The following is a 19,230-nucleotide window of genomic DNA, read 5'->3' on the forward strand; positions in this document are numbered from 1 at the left end:
GAGTTTTAAAAAAAAAAAACGTTTTAAAAGTGGTTTAAACTTACCCGTCTTCGCCGCGCGCTCCCGTCCGAGAATCCAAAACTGCTCGGGTGGCGCAACACATCTTGGGGCGGGCGCATGCACAGTTCGGATTTTCGGCCGGGAGAGGAGGAGAGACGCAAGGAAAATCTATGGACACGTGCACCCGCATGCAGACACCGTGGGACAGGAAGTATCAGCAAGGACAGAGGAGTCAGCGCTGGATTGGAGAGCCGCAGCAGCGCTGGAGGTACAGATGAAAAGGACAGGAAAGAAGATGATCGGAATGAGAGAAATAATTTAAGGTAAGTGCTTTCATTAACATTGGGGGGAGGGGAAAAGATTATCCTTTAATGTCACTTTAAGGATGATGTAAACCATATCATAAAATACCATTTAATGGCCATGTCATTTGAATTGCAAACTGTATCAGCATAATTATGTTTTAAGGTATATACGACAACCCTGGCCCAACAATTCCACCTGAACTTTGATCTACCCTTTTGATGGAGACCATATGACCAATCTTCTGGCTTTTAGTCAGGCAACTGATATCAAAAGGAGCACTCAACATTACTTCCTGCCACAAAAAGTAACTGGGAATTCTTCATCACAATTTAAGAGTATTTAAGGGTCATTATTTTAGTATAGGCACGCATACAAAGCAATAGTTATCTCTAGACAAGTCAGAGTGGTAAGCTGGGCACATTATTCACATGTTTCAGAAAAATAAATGTAATACAAAAGCTACATATATTAAAACAAAAGAAAAGTATTAAAGAATGATCTTTTAGATTATAAGCCCTCAGGGGCAGGGCCCTCCTTACCATCTTGTCTTGATTTGTATTGTGATTGTAATGTCTTCCCTATATTGTAAAGCGCTGCGCAAACTGTTGGCGCTATATAAATCTTGTATAATAATAATAAATGTGCTTGGTTCCTTATAAAAACAATGCCATCTCTCCAAATACAGCACATTCCTCCTCTCGGCCACATGCTAAAAGCTCACCCAGCATTCTTCCCCTAACAGCACAAGTTACCCTAGCAACCTTTTGTATACAATATGGACAGCAAGTTGGTTTAAAGAGGTTCCTTGGCAACTGAAATTTCTGCCTCTGTTTTTAAAGTGGGAAAGGTCTTTCCTTTTCACTCTCACACTACTTATATCAAACTTGAGGCAACATTAGTGCAGGGTGGTAAGAGGCGGACAGAGAGTTGACATCAAAGACAGAAAGACTGCTTTTACAAAAGGGTGAAGTGGCCAGCCTTCATCTACAACGAAAAGAAGAGGCGACAAAGCTTTAAAGACTATGACCAGCAAAACGAGTTCAGTAAAAGGATAACAAATCAATCCCTCAACAAGAAGGTTGCAGGAAACTAGTATAAAATAAAAAAACTTTACATAGCAATTGCCGTTTCTATTTAAAAAGCTAGCTGCCTGGATCTCTCTGGCTTCAATACTTTCAGAACCACAAACCTAGAACAAGCAGGTCTGGATCATCAAAGGGTCAGCGCTACAGCCAGGGAAATTGCATTTTTTTAGGAGAGGTCAGCGAAAGCACTATCCACTTTTCTCATGACAGGATTGCTTTAAAGGATAAGTGCACTTCTTCTTATTGCCTTATTACCCTGACATAAAATAAAGCCACCTGCCAACGGCAGCAGCTCTGCTGTTTGTTTACAGCCAGTGCCACAAGCCTCGACTGTCCACCTGCGCATTACAGCCCTATAGATGTCTATGGGACTGTGACCAATTGTTTCCAGCCTCAGAACATGCGGAAGTCTATAGGGCACTATTACCCAGGGATGGGCAAGTCAGTGAAGACTAGCACTTCTGAATGTAAACAAACAGCAGAACGGGTGTCAGATCAAGGTACATATAGACATGGGGAGGGCAAGGGTGAGCTAGGTTTGGTCAGGGAAAGAGGGCAGAAATATAAGTGCACTTATATTTTACAGTAAACAATAAAAAGGAGAATTATGAGGAGAGTGCTTTTCACTCCGCTTCATAATCTGAGCCGACCTCTGACAATGAGACTGTCACAGGTCGGCTCAGTAGATCGGGAAGTGAGCGAACACATACCGGCGCTCGCTCACTTCTCGATCCTGTCACTTCAGAGAGCCGTGACAGGGGAGTGACTGGATTCTCTCCTCCCCTGTCCGATCCTCCAGCGCTGGCTGGGGGAGGGTACAGCTGGCTCTGCCTCTAGATAGGCAGAGCCAGCTGTCACTCACGCAGCTGGTTGGATCCAGACATAATTGTCGCGATCCGTTTCAGCTGCTCGTCTCAGTATATATATTTTTTTTATTCTGGAAAGGCTGGTTACTGAAGCATAGATTATCCTGCTGCTGTCAGAGCAAGCTCCCTGCAGAACACTCTACAAACTTAGGCCAACTCTGTGAACAACTAATCAAATAAACATTTGCTTGGAATTGATTTTTTTTAAGAGTGTGCCTGCAGACAATGGTATTTTACATCATTTAGTCTCTGACTACACGTTCAAACACCTTCTCAAAAGGGCAGATGCAGCCATTACTAAACTAGTAACTTCCCCAAGCTAAACTGCACTAAGGATGAACTGCTCCACAATACAAGCAGCTACAATAATCAGTGAAAGCTTGTTTTAAGAATATATAAAAATACTTGAATGTCCATAGCCGTGCCAAAGATCCGCTCTTAACATATAGGTACCTTTAAAAGATCACTGAACAGCTGGATCATCTACAGAGTTATTCACAAAGGGTGAAGAGTTTGGAGAAGGCAGGAGAAGTGAACAATATAGCTGAACTGGAAAGTGAGCTGGATTGGATAATTTTTCCAAATCAGCCATTTTGTCCTAGATTGTTCACTTCATCCCTTTGTAAATAATCCTGCTAATGATTGCAAATACATCATAATAAAAATAAAGAGGAAATGGCAAACATATAAACATTTAAGGCTGACCATAAACTGGCAGATATCCCCCTACGACTACAGACAAGCAGATTTTTTTTTTTAACTTGTGCCCATCATTTTGTACCCGTCGTGATGCTTGCCATCTACATAAAAAGTTGCACAGAAGGCAATTGACAAACCCATAAAATAGGTATTCAAATAGCAGGATGTTATAACAATGCATTGTATAAAGGGAGTAACCCATAGCAACCAATCAAATGACATGCTTACCTGATTTTACTTCATTAAACAGAAATCTGATAAACTGATGAGGCCCAATTTTACATTATTGCTACTATTAATATGCTTTACTAAAGAGAGTTTGCTTTTGTATAAAGGCCAATAAGTACTTACGTGAAGAAGCCTGAACTGTGTGAATGGATGCTTTGCCAGTCTAAGATATCCAGAAAGCCACGAACACCAAAACCTGCAATTTTTCTACACGTTGGACCATTATTTAAAATGATATCTAAGCAGCCCCCGAATAGTTCCTTCAGTACAAGTGATGTTTTATAGACCTATGAAAACATGTTGACAGCTTGGAGGATCAGTGCCTACGCTCCCGCATTTCACATAGCCTTGACAAACACAGTAACACTATCGTGGGCATATGTCAGCAGGTATACTTCACAGTCCAATGACTGTGACATGTAATAAATTAGAGCAATGCAGCTAGAAAATATGTTTCTGAATTATGAATGCACTGCTATCATACGATTAAAAAAATTAAGACAATTGGCTAAACACAATAGTCAACAGGAGAGATTCCTCCATCCATGCATTGATGGGGGGAATCCAGTGATTTTTCTCGTTTAGTGGACTGAAAGGGACACTAAACTCAGGAGCTAAATCAAACATGCATTCAATTACCATAACTAGTAACAACAATGTATCTTATTTGTGTATCACTCGGCTGTAGATCCTCAAATCATCTCTGAATTGGTGCTGACACTGTCCTTCCTTCTGGAGGGTGTATACTTTTGTTCCCCATGGTCCCTGTGTGTGTTGTAATGCAGTCCCCGCTCCAAGCTCACTCCTGTGATGGACTACAGTTTCACGTTTAGTTTACTCATTTGTATTGAGATTTTAGTCCATCACTTGGAGTGGTGACTACTTTACAAACACACACAGTGTACGTCCCGGCACTTGTCCCTATATGACTGGCCACGTACACTGTACGTGACGAGTTATATCAGGCTTTGTAATGCTGGTAACAGCTGATTCTCAGCAGTTACCAGTCATTAATGAATGCCTCAGTATTGAGGCATTCATTAATGAAATAATTAAGCTTTTTATAGAAGCTTCTTCCTTTCAGTAATGAAAGAATGAAGCCGTTACATGCAAATACAGGACCGCAATTTGCAATCCTGTATTTGACAGCGGAAAATAGCAGTGACTCACCTTTCTGCTATTTGTTTTGACAGCTCGAGAGCCCGATGTTTAGATACATTCACTCAAAAGATACCATGTATCTTTTGAGTGAAATGTATCAGTTCTGATCATCTAGGCACGATCAAAGAGCTTTTAGTGAGATCTGAATCTGACTAAAGTCAGGATCAGTCTCTAAGGTTATTATTAGCTGTTCCTAAGTTTGGATCAGCCTAATAGCCAAAAAAATTTTTAAAAAAGTTAATTTATCAAGCAGTCATAGTGACTGCTTGATACAAAGTGACGGAAAAAAAAGTTTTTTTTTTTAAATAAAGTGTAGAACAAAATTAGGAAAATAAAAATTATATATAAATCTATTTTTATACTATAATTAATATAAAAAAATTAATAATCAAAACTTGTGAGAAAAGTGTTTTCTTCCTCCTTTTTTTTTTATTTTATTCAAACTAAGGGGTTAGGTACACATATGTGATACAATTATATAGCCCTATCTGTCCTCTAAAAAACTATATATAATATGTGTGGGTACATTTAGTAAGAAAGTATATTACTGCTGTGGAAGAATCACACAGCAAAAATGTAAAAAAAGTCAGTCATTTATGAACAGAACCTGAAAACTAGCTCAGTCATGAAGGGGTTAAAGATATGGGTAAAGGTCCGCTTTAAGCTACATTCACTCCAGCACTCCTGCATTTAGGTTTTCTAAATGCAGGAAAAATCACCTGGGACATAGAAACAGATCTTATGCTTCCCAAGTCACTTTCTACTGCTTTTAGATGAATCTGATTTAAAGTGGATTTAGCCACATGAACATGCCTTTTTCGAGTATCCAATAGGACCCTGGATGCACACAAGTCTATTTTCTCTAAACACCGTTTAACTGAATGCACCTAAATGCAGGTAAAGACTCCTCGGTTTGATTGACATCATTACAAATTATATGCATTTATATGAATTTAGAAATGCCCTCTAAAAAACCATATAAATGCAGAGCTGTCAAAAATAAACAATGTATGATGCAACTGTTTCAAATGAAGCCAAATACAACACAATAGCTTATTTTGTGCATACTTTCAGAGTGATCGTACCAATTCATCAGATCACAAATCATGTTTTTGACCACCCAGTGCACAAAGAGCAGACCACACAACTCTTGTGCATAAAAGAAAGACAACTGCTACAGAGTGCACAAGAAAAGAAATGGGAACCATTCAGTAGACATATGTTGCAGCATAGCTATACTAACACTTTCAAGTTTTCCTCTACAACATTCTGCAAGTAGTCACAATCCCAACAATCTAACATCATAGCTAGCACAGTGGAAAGGCAGCAGAATGATCTATATCATTTAAACAGCAAAATATGTATAAAAAAAAGAAGACAGTAAAAGGATATAAAAAAAAAGGCAGCTGTAACTATACTAACGTTGGGTATCGGGCAATAATGCAGCTTGAACAGACAGACCCAAGCTAATGATTTTTGCGGTGCCAAACTACAATATCTGCCAAGAAATACTCAACATGATGTATAAAAAGGAGACAAAAATTCCAGTTCATTTTAAAGCTAAACAGAGTGTACTAAACTGACCACGTCTAAATCCTACCAGACCTATCGTTCTGCATTTCCATCACAGGGAAATACAGTGAGAAAGGAGTATTACCTCATGGCTAAAAACTTTTTTCAGAGGCACAGGCAAAATAAAAATGTGACTGGATGCCTTCCCCTACGCTTCAATTTACTTAACATCAAATCTTTTTTGGAGTCCTTTAACCCTTTCGCTGCCAAGCCCTCCGGAACATTTTTCAAATCAGCTGGCCAAGCCATAGGGACAGAGGAATAGGAGGAAATCAGACAATTGGGTTATGCTTTTGCCTAATAAATGGTCTTAACAATGGAAAAACAAAACATGTTAAAGTAGTATTAAACTCTCAGACTTTTCTCAATTAATCAAGATCAAATTGCCATTGCCCAGCAAAGTATTTTGTTACATTTTCCTCCAAACATTGAGAGTCAACGTGTTTCCAAACAGCTCCAACTGTCTCAGCTTGGCTTCCCTGAACTCTGTGCATTACAAGTAGGGCTGCAACCAACTAATCGATAATGAGAATAGTTGTCAACTATTCTCATTATTGATTGGTTGGAACCCCTAGCTCTCTCCTCCATGCTGGGTGGGGGGAACAGCAAGCAGTGGGTGGGTGCAATAGCCAGCCTACTATTGCAATTTGAAATGGCCAATAACAGGCCGGCTATTGCACCAGCCCACTACCTGCTGTATTTACATTCAGCAGCCATCTGCGGAATCTTACCACTGGCAGCTGTCATTCCCTGGCTGAATACACTGAATTTGTGTATTTTATATTAAAGGATGGCATTTATTTAATTTTGTTTAGCCGATTAAATCGTATAAAATAAATCAGCCAACTAATTGATTATGAAAATCATCATTAGTTACAGCCCTAATTACAACAGACAGAACAGTCTCCAGCAGCCATCTATTATGCTGGGAGGAAGGAGTGGGGAGCAGGAAGGAGGGAAGTGTGTGGCCTTGCTGTGTGTTTGTTGAGACACGCACAGTTTACTAGCACCCACAAGGGTGGCTCTATAGGACCCTGCAAGGGAAAGGAGTCACCCTAAAACAGGATATCAGGAACAGTGCTTAGGGGAACAGCTGATTGTATAGGAAACTAAACCATTTAAACATCAAGTAGCGGCATCCATTGTAAGTGATTTCATCAACATTTGAAATAGCTTAAAAACCTTTCAACTTTAATATCACTTTAAACCACTGTATTTCCCTACCTCCAAATATCATGCCAGGTTTATGAGCAAGCAATATACCATGCCAAGAACTCAGCAGGGTGAGACCCATGTCCGTCAAAGGATTCCAAGAAAAAGATGTTACAGTCAATACAAAAACCTTTTTTTAATGTCCATTGAGGGACACAGAAATAATAGGCAACCATAGACAATTAAGACGACATCCAAAAGCAGTCCAATTAAGGGTTGGGTACAAGCCACAGAGATCCAACAGAGAGGGATCAAACATTTTGAACTTTAGGCCTCTAAGAAAAGCTAGATAAAAAGGAAGTCAACCAGAAGAGAGAAGCAACGACTAAGAACAGCAAGGCAAAACGCAGAGCTACGGACCAAGACAGAACACCATCTGAGAGGAGAATCTGTAGATAAAAAGGCAAGGCTTGACAAATTTACTTTTAATCTAGAGGCTAGAATTTTTTTTTTTTATATAAACCTTTATTTCAACGATGGTTGTCATGTTCAATTAGAGTTTTAATTGGTGCACGCAGCAATACCTGAAATGTGCAGCGCTGCGCCAATCATTGTTTTCGTACATAGGTGCACCCGACTTGTGTTTCCGTTCCTAGGGGCAGGGAACTTTACTCTTTTTTTTTTTTTGCCATTTTTAACTTTTTTTTTTTAACTTAAAAAGGGGAACTATGGGGTGAGTGAAAATCACTCACCCTCATTAGTTTGAGCCGACGTGTGACAATGAAACTGTCACACATCGGCTCAATAGATCGGGAAGTGAGCGAACCCATACGGTCGCTCACTCACTTCTTGATCATCTCCATGCAGAGAGTGGTGACTGCCAGTCACCGCGCGCTGCGGGAATTTACCCCCTCCCTGTTCCAATTCTCCAGCACTGACTGGAGGAACGAACGGGGGAGAAGGCGGGTACAGCTGGCTCTGCCTCTAGATAGGCAGAGCCAGCTGTCACTCATTCAGCTGGGTGGATATCGACAGTAATGTCGGGATCCATCCTAGCTGCGGCGGTCTCAGTATACCGCGAGCTGTAGCTCGCTATATACTAAGCTTTGGGTCATGGGAGGACGCTAGTATCTGTCCTCCCGTGACCCTTGAGACCCCTTGAGACGGACAAGTAGCAGGGCTGGTTTGACGAGCGGCGAGAGCGGCGCTGCGAGCGGGGGGCGTGGATCGCCGAGAGCGGGGGCGTGGCCCGAAGCGTGCAGCGCCGAGAGCGGGGGGCGGGGCCGGAGCGTGGAGCGACAGGTACCCCAACTACTAGTAAAAAATCTATCTTATTTACATAACACTCAGCTGTAAAATCTCATCCTTTCTTCTGGAGTGTGGCTTCTTTTCTTCCCCATGGTTCATGTGTATTGTAAAGTAGTCACCACTCCAATCTCACTCCTGTAATGGACCACAATCTCACATTTACTAATTAGTATTGAGATTGTAGTCCATCACGGGAGTGAGCTTGGAGCGGTGACTGCTTTACAACACACAAAAGGACCATGGGGAACAAAAGTAGCCCCCCTCCAGATTGAAGGACAGTGTCAGCACCAATTCAGAGATGATTTGAGGATCTACAGCTGAGTGATAAGAAAAATGTTCATTATAATATTTGTGTAACAGTTAAGGTACTTGAATGCATTTTTAAGATTTAACTTCTGAGTTTAGAATCACTTTAATTAAAACATTTAAAAAACTAGACTAATTTAAACCAAGAACCTCCAATCTGCTTAATACTGGTGTCATCCGTTGCACATGGCCTCTGCATCAATAGCATGCAAGCCCCACATTGCAAGCATGTGGCATCATGGAGCCATCATAATATGATTTGCCTTTTCTGGTGGCTAAAAACCCAAGAGAGGGCCAGGAGTGCTATGTAGCTGGAAGAATGCATAAAGGAGTGACAACAGTGTCCAAAAATCTGTATCTGGGGGGGAAAAACAAAAAACACAATTCCTAAATTGTTTCAACATAAACACAAACTCCGATCAGAACCGCATCATTAAATTATTATCTGTTTACCATATCAGTAACCAATACACTAAAAAGGGCCAATAAAAATAATGTAATTGAGAAGAATGGCCTGCATTTATTCTCACTATGCACCCAATCACTTTAGTTTATCTGAAGCAGTAAATTGCTACTTTACCCCAAAGGCTCCTTTAACAAGCGTTTATGTTTATTCCTAGAACTCACTGCAAAAAGGTCAATAGATCTAGCAGCTTCTGGCAGTTACAATTTGAGAATTGTTCCAACTCCAAGGCACTTGAGAAACACATTTGGCATACAGCGAGTCTAAGGCTCAAGTGTTTAAATAAGCCCAGAAAGTACAGAGTCTCACTTATCCTTGGCCGTTGGGAAGGTTTCACATCTCTGTGTGCATGAAAAGCATGCATTCTTTACAGCTCCTGGGATATGTCCAAACCTTGACATTTTGAAGGAGCTGAGCGTGTTACAGATGGAAGGGGCAGGTATGAGGCGCATTTTCACCTATCAGCCTCCTGAGATAAACGCTGACCCGCATAGCTGTTTGTAAGATAAATATACAACTGACAGAGCTGAGACGCTATGAGGTAATGTGAATAAATATGGGCTCAACAAAACAGATTTCCTCTGTTTAATGTACTACATGGCATCCAACGCATCCTGCAAAATTTAAACACTTGCATTGCACCCCCCTTCTGGTATAACACAACAAAAATAAATATTACTACCCATGCAAGCAAGAAAAAAAGGAAAACGTTTATCAAGGAACGTACCTTTTAAAAATTAAAACATTTAAAGTGACATTAAAGTAAAAACATTTTCCCCCTCCCCCCCCCCATGTTAATGTTAGCACTTACCTTAAATGATGTCTTTTAATACGATCGTCTTTCCTGTTTTCATCTGTCCCTCCAGCACTGACTCCTCTGTCCTTGCTGGCACTTCCAATCCAGCGGTGTCTGCATGCGGGTGCACGCGTCCATAGACTCACCTGGCGTCTCTGCTCGTCTCCCGGCCGAGAATCCGAAATGCGCATGCGCCCGCCCCAAGATCCTTTGCGTCCGCACGAGCAGTTCCTGATTCTCGGTGCAGGGAGCGCGCAGCGATAATGAGGTAACTTTAAACCGCTGTTAAAGCGGTTTTTTTTTTACTTTTTGCCTATATCTACTGCTTCCTAGCAGTAGATATAGGCAAAAAAACTGAGGCTTTAGAACCCCTTTAAGCTATGTTTGAATTCTCTCTCCAAACATGTATTCTGTCATCTAAATACGGTCATAAAGTGAATTGCACCAAAGTTGGAGGGACGGAGTTTGCCTACCCCTGCTCTAGATGATTCAGTTGTGCATGGTTTCAGCCGAGCCAGATAAAGAAAAAAGTAGCAGGATTCTCTGGTATGATGCACCCTGAAATTAATGTGACACTAATCTCAGATATGCGTTCAAGTACCTTAACTATTAACAAAAACGGTCTCTTATTTGTGTATCACTCAGCTGTAGATCCTTAAATCATCTCTGGATTGGCGCTGTCCTTTCTTCGGGAGGGGGGCTACTTTTGTTCCCCATGGTCCCTGTGTGTGTTGTAAAGTAGTCACAGCTCCTAGCGCACTCCTGTGAAGGACTACAATTTCATGTTTAGTTTACTCATTTCTATTGAGATTGAAGATTGTAATCCTTCACAGAAGTGAGCTTTGAGTGGTGGCTACTTTACAACACACATACAGGGACCATCGGGAACAAAAGTAGCCACCCTGCAGAAGGAAGGACAGTGTCAGCACCAATTCAGAGATATGGGTGTGACATGAAAACATTGTCTTAACCCCTAGACGACCGATAACGGGATAATCCCATCATGAATCCTCAAAGGGTTAAACAGACAGAATATCACCCCGACGAGTAACGTTGTCACGTAAACACGCATCGGGTGCACCTATGTATGAAAATGATGATTGCGCTACGCATGTTGGGTATCTCTGCACATGCCACAGTGAGAGCAATAATTCTAGGGCCAATATTTACGTGCATCTCTAAACTGATGACCTGTAGGGGCTTTTAAAGCGTTGTGTATGGACTTTTTGGGGTACTGAATTCTGTCGCAGGTTCACAGACGCACACAATTTTTAACCTGGGCACGTCGGGTATCTATTTACTCTATTTAACCTCATATTTTCCATTTATTTTTTTTAAATGGTTTTATATAGTGTTTTGGGGCACTAAATTCAACTTAAGTGCATTTTTCACTAAATGTTTGGGATTGATAAATGGGTTGCGCTAATGTCGTGCAACATAACAATTGACAACTGCAACCATTTTATTCTACAGGTTCTTGGCTTTCAGAAAATATATAATGTTTGAGGGTTTTAAGTAATTGTCTGGCCTAAAATGTGGATTATAACATGTAAACAAAAAATGAAAAAAAGCCTTCATCCTTAAGGGGTTAAAGGTGGATTGTGCCTTTACATAAGAAGCTATACATGAAATCTACTTTTAAAATAATATCAGATGCATTTTAATTAAGACACAGATTTCTAGATACTTCAAACATCATCATATCTGTAGTGCGTTGCGGGTATAGATAATAGAACGCATAGAGACCCCTATTAGAAGAGGGAATAGATTCTCTTTATTAAAAGGAGAACTATGGGGTTAAGGCTTTTCCCCATAGTTCTCCTTAGGGTAACGGGAGGACACAAACTAGCGTCCTCCCGTCACCCTAAGCTCAGTATACCTCGAGCTACAGCTCGCGGTATACTGAGACGCCACAGTATACCTCGAGCTACTGCTGCGTGAGTGACAGCTGGCTCTGCCTATCTAGAAGCAGAGCCAGCTGTACCAGCCCCCTCCCCCGTCCTATCCGCCAGTCAGCGCTGGTGGGTCAGAGCGGGGAGGGGGGAATCCAGCACCTCCCCTGTCACGGCAGAGGGCTGTGACAGGATCGACAGGTGAGCGAACGCCGGTATGTGTTCGCTCACTTCCTGATCTACTGAGCCGACCTGTGACAGTCTCATTGTCACAGGTCAGCTAGAACTACGAGGTGAGTGAAAATCACTCACCTCATAGATCTCCTTTAAGAAAAAAGTTGTTTGTTTGTTTTTTAACTACAGAGCAGTATACAATCCGGTTTAAACTTTGAATGGGATGTTTCTTATTAATATTAAAGACTCCCTGTTGGTCCTTTTTTAGGTGCTGGTTCATGTTTTCATTCTTTCACCTTCTCTTCTCCTTTTTCTCCACTTCTGGGTTTATCTCTGATTCAGCCTCATTACTTTCATTACTGATATTTACTCTTTGTTCTCACTCATTGAAAAGGAATGCTGGGGTGAGATGGGACATTTACCTTCCCCTGTATTATTTATTATGGTTTGCAATGTTATGTGGAAAGTCAAGAGAAAGATAAGTGAAGTATATAGTGGAACCTGCTGCAGAAGCTAGAGGCAGTGACGTACCAGGCGGGGAAGTGGTCTGCCCTGGGTATAGCCAGGATAGGGGTGATCTAGGAACAGTCCCAGCAGCCCCGTCAAGCTACAGCAGCAATACAGAGCTGAGAAACACTCTCCTTAGCTCCTCCTCAGCCAAGGTGGACTTCCCTCATTTTGCCAAGCGTAGATGCATCTGTGGTCTGGTAAGTATTTGAATGGAAGAAGGTGGTTTGTTGGGGAAAGGAGGAGGGCTTTTTGATGGTGGGGTTTGTTTTGCTGGGGAAGTGGGGGATTTTTGGCTGCATATTGTTACAACTGCCAGTCTGTTGTCCCCATTTTGTAACCACTAGTTGTATATCATGATTGGCTATTTGTTGTATGGATATGATCACAATTGTTAGCTTGTTTCACCTATATAATGAAGATTGACAGTTTCTTGCCTCCATATATATATAGTCAAGATTGCTGGTTTGTTGACTGCATATTATTACGTGTATTTTCAGAAGAGCCCATTTCCGGACCATCTATTTTTGTAAGGGCCCATTTTTGGACCTTGTAATTTCGGCCTCTGTTGGCCGTAGTTCTCTTTAGGGTCGCATGAGGACATTTATAATGTCCTCCTGTGACCCAAAACTCAGAATATAGCAGGCTATAGCCCGCTATATGCTGAGAGCGCAGAGCTGCGCCACATCCAGAAAAGATCCCAACAATATTGCTTGGATCCACCCCACCCCGATTGACAGCTGTGCCCGCCCCCTCCCCTGTGCAGGAACAGAGAGAGGGGGGGGGGGGGAATCCCTGTGGGGAGCAGTAACTAACAGTCACCATTCTCTGCAGGGAAAAGATTGTAAACTAAGTGATCGGCGGTATGTCATCGCTCATTTTCCGATCAATAGAGCCGATGTGCGACAGCTTCAGTGTTACGTGTCGGCTCTATTAGGATGAGTGTACTTCACGCTCCCCATAATTCACCTTTAACTTGAATGGGTTACGCTGCCATAAATGGCAGATTATGGATTCCTGCTGCAAGAAATCGCAAGTTCCTGATGCAAAAATCCCTAATTGCATCTAGGTGTGACTAGAGTCTTAAATGTGTATTTTACCATGTTTGCAAAAAAAATGGCAGAGAAAGGGTTAACAAAAATGATACAACATGAATAGCTGCAGATGTAAAATAAGGAAACCTCAGTCGGATAGTCCATACTTATAAAACAGACAAAGAACACTGCCAATTTGGTCCTCGACTGCCCTTTAGACTACTTGCTGGCCAAAAAATGACAGGCTTTGTGAGGGGGTGGAAGGAGAGAAAAGGTAAAATCCCTTCGCTGCATTCAGGAAAAAAACCCAACAATGTAATACTCGAGTCTTTGATGACCGTTGCTATGAGTTACACCTCAAGCAATTAAATAACTTAGTATGCTTCTTAGAAGATGAGGGCGGTGAAAGTGGGAACACACTGAAGCAAAGTAGGTGTGTTTACTGATGTAGAACAGCAGCAGAGGCATTCTAAATGTGCATGTGGCATTATTGTAAAGCACATTCCAGAGCTAGATTCTGACTTTTCACCAATCATTGCTTCAACCTATCTTCCGGCATGAAATCCGTACACAACCCAAAACCACGATTACCAATAAAGTTTATCTATGGTCACCAACTAAAAAGAAATCTGAATTTCTATAATGAAATTCCATAGGTTCGATCTAACTCCTAATTACCATATCCATCTAGAAGTTTGTCAACTTACTTATAGAAGATGTGCATAGGAGTGACATAATTTCACTCAGTCCTGTGAATATGCACACCCTTGTGTCACAACTCATAGAGCCTGTCTTCCAAACTACAACACACCGTCTGAACAATGTACCATTATCATTGATTGCTGGAAGCAATACATGATGGCATATGTAGTCTTGAGAACTTGGGACTGTGTCACATCTAGCAGAAGTGGAAGGGACAGAAAAGCACACTGGGAATCCAGGAAGTTGATGAAAGTGATGGGCAGACAGAAGGCAGCACTCACTACATAAGAGATTTTTCCAAGTACATTATTAAAGGAGAACTATGGGGTCAGTGTTTTTCCCCATAGTTCTCTTTATGGTAACGGGAGGACACAAACTAGCGCCCTCGTTACCCTAAGCTCAGTATACTGAGACGCGGCAGCCAGAGCGGATCCCGACATCGATGTCGAGATCCGCCCAGCTGCGTGAGTGACAGCTGGCTCTGCCTATCTAGAGGCAGAGCCAGCTGTACCCGCCCCCTCCCCCGTCCGTTCCGCCAGTGAGCGCTGGCAGATCGGAGCGGGGAGGGGGGAATCCAGCCCCTCCCCTGTCACGGCAGAGAGCCGTGACAGGACCGAGAGGTGAGCGAACGCCGGTATGTGTTCGCTCACCTCCCGATCTACTGAGCCGACCTGTGACAGTTTAATTGTCACAGGTCGGCTAGAACTATCAGGCGAGTGAAAAGCACTCACCTCATAGTTCTCCTTTAAAACACAACTCTAGCATGTATGCTAGGACTTTACAACTCATTTTAGGTATGCCTATTGTTATCAAGTTCTACAACCAAAATATCAAGTTTGCAGATGGACATTTCTCCTTAAAGAAGAACTCCGAGCATTACTAAAATGTAGGGCGGGGTACTGATTAAAATGTTCGTGTTCGATTCATGGAATTTTTTTTAATCGATTAATTTCAATTATAAACGCACATACAGACCAGATCCAACTACATTGGCCTGCACACATACAGCACAGCAACGAAGTAATAAAATGAACTAGGATCACACTAATCCAGCACGTTAATAATCTCAGGTGCCCCACTCAATATGGCCGCCGCTTGAGTTGGGCAACTCAGAATAATAACGTGCTGGATTAGTGTGATCCTAGTTCATTTTATTACTACATTGCTGTGCTGTATGTGTATAGGCCAATGCCTTGGCTGGCGCTCATGCAGAACAAGTTTCTTGGGCAAACCTCTTAGTTGTAACGAAAAACCAGAAGTCAGGCGGTCGCAGAACTCAATAAGTTCTCAGTGTCGACAGATCACCGGCCCAAGTGGCTCCGTCGGCTAACGACGGTAAGGGGGAGGAGTCCGGTGACGTCTATGTCCATGACGTCAGCTGACTCCTCCGCCCTTCGTTAGCCGACGGAGCCACTTGGGGAAGGGGGGGAGGAGTCCGGTGCCGTCACCGTTTCTCCGACGGGACTCCCGGAAGCCGCCGGAGAGGTGAGCGTTTTCATTACTGATTAAAATTATTTTGATCGATCAAAACTGTTAACGATTAATCGAGTAATTCATTGTTAATTTCCACAGCCCTACTGAAATGTGTTCTATTCAAGGAGTTCTAAAGTCCTAGCATATACTATCCTATTAGGAATATTACAATACAATTACAATGTTATAATACTTGCAGTGCGGGGGTAGCCACACTGCGTGCTCTATTTCGTCTTGGGATGAAAATCAAAAAGTTATACTCACCTGAATCTCTGAGCTGGCTGGCTCCTAGACCAATCCTTACAGCCTGCCTCCTCCAGCGATGGAATGTCCCTTGGCGTCTTTACATTCAATACAGTGTATTGACGTGATGACCCACAGGACCTTAGACCGTTGAAGCGGAGGGGGAGAGAGGCTGAAGGAACCGGTCTAACAGCCAGCCGGCTCCAAAGTTTAAGTGAGTATTACTTTTTTATTTTCATCCTAAGACGAAAGCAAGTACCTAATCCTAGCAGTGCAGGGGTAACCGCCCAGCAAGGGTTAAGAATAGTTATGGCCAGAGTTCTTCTTTATGCATACCATTGCACGGACCCACTTTATTAGCAAGGCATTCAGGAGTTATCTAAACAAAGAGTAAGGAAGAAATCATCTGGAAGTTACTTTCAAAAAATAAGTCAGCCATTGACAAATCTTCACAAAAAATGATCATGACTTTCATCCGATTCTCACCCACCCCGGCAGCCACACATACAGCACCCTCTTCAAACTCCTAACCAACCCGCATTCTCTTACTCCCATCCTCATAGCAGCAATATATACAATTTTTCCCCCTATTGAGTATCATCGTTGGCACAGAAATTGGGTATACACTGGTAGATTTTCATACAAAGGTTCTTATGAAAAATCTCATCAGAACATTCAATAATGCCATCAAAGACTTAAAGTGACATTGAAGGCAAAAATGTTTTTCCCTCAACCCAGCGTTAATTAAAGCACTTTCCTTTAGGGCTGCAACAACTAATCGACATAATCGATTATTGAAAAAGTTGAATTTTACTTCCACTGCTCCAAGCTTCCTCCTGTGATGGACTACAATCTCAATACAAACTAGTAGTCCATCACTAGAGCCATTTTTTAAAATGTATTTTATTGTTTATCCGATTAACCAATTAATCGAACTTAATAATCGGCTAACTAATCGATTTTGAAAATAATCGTTAGCTGCAGCTCTACTTTCCTTAAATGATGTCTCTTAATCCGATCTTCTTTCCTGTCCATTTCAGCCTTCTCTCCAGCCTGCTGCGGGTCTCCGATCCAGCGCTGACTCCTCTGTTCTTGCTGGCACTTCCTGTCCCACGGTGTCTGCATGCAGGTGCACGCGTCCATAGACTTACCTTGCGTCTTTCCTCGCCTCCTGGCCGAAAATCAGAACTGTGCATGCGCCCGCCTGAGCAGTTTCACATTTTCGGACAGGAGCGCACGGGGAAGACACAGGCAAGTTTAAACTAGGGCTGCAACAACTAAATCAACATAATCGATGAAATATGTAAAATCCGCAATTATGGATTAGGAGATTATATATATATAGATATATATAAAGCTGCTGCGCTAGGGACACTGGGGTCAAAATGTATGTGAATGACTGTGCAGCGCTCAGGGTCACCAATAAGTGAAATTTTTAAAGGTTTTTTTATTTGCACTTTTGCACGAAGTGAAATTTTGTATTTAATACCTCACTGGCTACCACCAGGGTATGGTAGCAGATTATGCACTAAAGATTATAAACACTTATACTTTGTGTTAGTAACACTTATTTAATAATTTGATAGTTTTAGTTCACTTATTGGTGACCCTGAGCGCTGCACACTCATTCACACATAATCGATGATTGAAAAAGTTGTCAACTTTTTCAATCATCGATTAATCGGCTTCCGATTGGTTGGCCCTGTTCAAGGCTCCACACACCTCCTCCCCACCTCACGCTCGCCACTGCCAGACCCCCAGCATCCACTCTCCACACGCCGCACCTCCTCCCCGCCTCACGATCACTGCCCGCCCAAATCCACGATCGGCACAGGGACGCGGGGAGAAGTAGTAAGGAGGAGCAGGTGTGGGCGGATGACAGCCACCGATAGACAAGCCCGATCTCAGAAACAAGTTGCTGGAAGACTGCTCAGGTAACCCTGCACTTTCCCACATGGTGCTCTATAATAGATTGCTGGGATTTGTATTCCTCTATAGCTGATGGCACATTGTGCTGTATATTATACATAGGAATACAAATCCCAGCAATACACTCTATGTATAATGTATTGCTGAGATTTGTTGTATGCCTATATAGCTGGTGGTACAAATCATAGAGGACTACAACACCCAGCAATAGTACATCATACAGCGCAATGCAGAATACCGCCAGTTATAATGTACTATTGCTGGGATTTGTAGTCCTCTATAGCCGATGCCATTCTGCATTGATTGCTGTATAATTTTACACTTTCCATTTCACTATATTGCACACCACACTCTTTTTTTTCTTTTTTACTTCCAACCGCTCCAAGCTTGCTCCTGTGATGGACTGCAATCTCAATACAAACTAGTAGTCCCATCACTGGAGCCATTTTTTAATTTTTTTTATCCGATTAAATCGAACCTAATAAATCGGCTAACTAATCGATTTTGAAAATAATTGTTAGCTGCAGCTCTAGTTTAAACCGCTTTTAAAGCGTTTTTTTTATCATTAACTTTTTACATATATCTACTGCTTGCTAGCATTCGATATATGCAACAAAAGCTGAGGGTTTAGAAACCCTTTAACCAATGTGGTTTGAAATTTCCTTTGATTTCAACATTTTTGGATGAATGGAGTTTCCAAAACAAAAACCACATTCACTATTAAAATCTTGTACGTTGAAGAAAAAAAAATTCCATCCTGCTTTTCAATTTTGTTCATCATTATGGTTAAAACTGATGGACAATGTAACCAAATTAACCCTTGGATAATTGAATGAGTTGTCTGAAAACAGCGTTTTCTGGTACTTAACTTTAATGCTTAACCATTAATTACAGCAGCCGAGCACAACAGTAATCATTAAAAGGTCTTCCCCTTAAACCTACTTTTCAGAGGTGACCGGCCACACTGTTGGGAAGCAGAGTGCTGAGAAATCGGAGTCCTGCTTTACATCAGTAGTGCTTACAGTGCAGTAGGTTAACTAACAGGTAGAGCTAAGCAAGCAAGCTTTTGAGCGTAACTTAGGGCAAGGGGAGCCAAACTTCGACCCTCCAGCTGTTGTGAAACTACAAGTCCCATAAAGCATTGCAAGACTGACAGCCACAGGCATGACAGGATTTACAGCTTTACCACAGCTGGAGGGATGAAGTTTGCCCACCCTTAACCTAGAGGTTTCCCCGAGTGGCAGCTCCTACTTCATCTGACCAACTACAAATTTCGTTACTTCGTAAAATAAAATAAAAAGAGAGAAAGCTTGAGTAATTGTAGCAGCCAAAAT

The 19,230-nt window shown here is 42.0% G+C and overlaps 1 protein-coding gene across 2 annotated transcripts in view; it reads right to left on the minus strand.

Annotated features, from left to right (window-relative positions):
* FRS2 (fibroblast growth factor receptor substrate 2) overlaps positions 1-19,230 on the minus strand; it is a 51,304-nt gene that overhangs the window by 19,651 nt on the left and 12,423 nt on the right. The window contains exon 1 of one of the 2 annotated variants that reach the window (XM_018576377.1): positions 14,983-15,008. The exons of the other annotated variant lie outside the window; for it this stretch is intronic. The gene's annotated coding sequence lies outside the window, so the exon portion shown is untranslated. Of the gene's footprint in view, positions 1-14,982; positions 15,009-19,230 lie in introns of those variants that run through there. 2 annotated transcript variants of the gene reach the window in all.

Source organism: Nanorana parkeri, unplaced genomic scaffold (genome assembly GCF_000935625.1).
Source record: "Nanorana parkeri isolate BGI_ZX_2015 unplaced genomic scaffold, ASM93562v1 scaffold65, whole genome shotgun sequence".
Taxonomy (NCBI): domain Eukaryota; kingdom Metazoa; phylum Chordata; class Amphibia; order Anura; family Dicroglossidae; genus Nanorana; species Nanorana parkeri.